The sequence below is a fragment of the Cibotium barometz genome, chromosome 38, assembly GCF_041138505.1.
Source record: "Cibotium barometz isolate CiBa-2024 chromosome 38, ASM4113850v1, whole genome shotgun sequence".
NCBI lineage: Eukaryota > Viridiplantae > Streptophyta > Polypodiopsida > Cyatheales > Cibotiaceae > Cibotium > Cibotium barometz.
Genome location: NC_141083.1, coordinates 41,929,865 through 41,932,374, shown reverse-complemented (window position 1 = coordinate 41,932,374; position 2,510 = coordinate 41,929,865). Strand labels below are relative to the sequence as shown.

Below are 2,510 nucleotides of genomic sequence, written 5' to 3'. Positions count from 1 at the left end.
TATCAAGGGCATGACTCCCTAGGTCTGAGAAACAATAGTGTCTCTCTCAATTCGCTGATGATACCAATGCCTTATTGGCCAGTGATGAACTTTCACTTAAGGAGTTTTGGTCAGTAATGGATTTGTTCTGTCTAGCCTCTGGGTCCAAAATCAACCACAGCAAAACAGGAGTCTACACTTCCTCTTCCCTTCCTGTGATGACTAGGTGACTGAATCAGGTTGCAAGATCATCCAGGAAGGACAAATCTTCAGGCTTCTTGGCATCCCCATGGGATTTGGAGTTTCCCTCAAAAAAGATGGGAATGGGTATGCAACAAGTTTAGAACCAAGCTAAACAAATGGATAGGCTTTCAACACTCACTAGCAGGGAGAGTTTTGGCCATCAACCACTTTCTCAATGCCTACGTAATCTTCTTTTTTGGATGTTGGTGACCTACTAGCAACCACCTTCAGAGTATTTCTAAGGTATGCAGGAATTTTCTATGGGCTGGTGACCCTTTTGTCCAAAAAGCAGCCAAAGTTTCATGGGAAATATGCACTCTCCCCAAAGACCTAGGAGGATTGGGCATCAAGGACCTGAAAACTATTGCTGACAAGATGGCTGTTAAGCTTCTCCTATCTGCAGTCACAAATCCCCAAGAAGAATGGGCCTCCTTGTTGCTCAGAAACCATCACAAAATCAAACTTCACGAGTTCTCAGGCTGGGCTAACCTCCCCCTGTCAACTATTCTATTTGGAAAAGGTGCTATTACCTCTCACGGCTCTGATCTTCTGCGCTTCTTGGTTCAAGCCTGGAACAAACACCGAGCTGCCCTAACAATTAACCCTCTTTCCAAACACAGCTTTAGTCTTCCCCCTGGAGATTTCATCTGGTGGCTGGCACTGAATATTCTAGGAATATCTCCTAACTATAGAAGAAGAGCCTTAACCCTTCACAAAAAGGGACTCAGGACCTGGCATCAGCTTTGGGAACCTCACGAGCAAGACTAGCTCAGCAACTTGGATCTCTCTCTGAAGTTCAAAGCTCACCCGTGTGACCTCCCTATTATTAGATCTAGGATAAGAGAGTTCCCTCCGGACCTCATATGGACTCTACAGAGATACATTGAGTTTGATATTCGCGCCTTCACCTGGAAAGGTGGGTACAAACTCGAGCATCTGACTTGGGACCCTCCTGACCTTTCCTGCCCCCTACATGTCACGCTGAATAGAAGGTGCAAGGTTAATTACTCTGCAAAGCAATGGAACTTCAAGTTTTAGTCCATCTGGGCTCCTTCCTTGGAACCCAAGAAGTCGGTTCTGATGTGGCTTATCCTTCATAAAGCCACCTGGACGGGCAAAAGGATGATTCAGGCCGCCCAGCTAGGTGATGGAAGATGTTGTAGATGCAACGGAGAGATTGAAGACATATTCCATTTGTTTCTAGCATGTCCTGCTAATAAAAATGTATTTACACCTTTGATTAAAGTTTTAGGTTTCTCTCCCAGCTGGAAACAGGTTCTTCTAGGTGATTTTGTTGTCTATCTTAGCCTTTTCTGGAATAAAGCGAGGGGGAATTCCTCTGGATTATTTGGAGACAGAGGAACTTCATGCTGTTCGAGGGGCCTTCCCAGACGCCAAGTCTGAGAATATTCTTTTATGATGTCAACTTGCAAGCAGCGCTGAAGGCAGCAGTAGATGAGTTGGCTATCTACCGCACCAAGGAGGCTCTCCTCAGCAACGTTGACTACCACTACTCACGATTTCTAGCCAACCGTCCCCCCAACGAAGAACCTGAGGATCGACAACGCATGAGGGATGAGTAGGAGAAGGATCTGGAAATCAATATCAGCCACCTGGAGTCACAGATTGAGGAAGGCAACAACCAGTTTTTGGACGATCTCCAGTCGGAGATTGACAACCTCCCTGCTTCTAATGGTTACTGACTGGAAAGATCACCTGGCTATAACAGTTATAGAAGACGAAGTAACCAGCTACAAGACCAAGAAGGCTGTCCTGAAGGACACCGAGTTTATCACACTCATCTACTTGCAACAAAGCTCAATGAAGCGTTCAGAGATCACTACATGACCAGAGATGAACGGGAAAAGAGTCTCGACATTGAGATCCAGCACCTGGACCCAGATTATGGAAGGACGTTGCTTCTTGGAGAGTGTGTAGGCCGAGTTGGCTACCCTCCCTACTACAGCCCCCATGAACTCTCACATGCTATTCACCCTGTTTTGTGGAAACCCCTTGTATAACCAGCTCCTGGCCACTTTCTCTTGTTTGCCCCTTGACTAGTTGTATCATCCTAGTTGGTTGTATCCTGGTCGTATGGATTCACCCCTGTCTGGTACTATGGTTTCTCCCTAGATGCTCTCCATGCTCCAGCTGATATAATTTTTGTTCTATTCGAATTCAATTCACCGTGCTTATGGAAAAAAAATATTCGGTGCATATTAATGTACGTAATGTTTTTATAAAGCCCTTAGTGTTGTCAAGGGTTCATTCACATACAACCAAATTTG

General features: G+C 45.4%; 1 pseudogene; it reads left to right on the top strand.

The window, feature by feature from the left end:
- The first annotated feature begins 268 nt into the window (after window positions 1-268).
- Window positions 269-1,260, top strand: LOC147616731 (uncharacterized; annotated as a pseudogene).
- The last annotated feature ends 1,250 nt before the right edge of the window (window positions 1,261-2,510 follow it).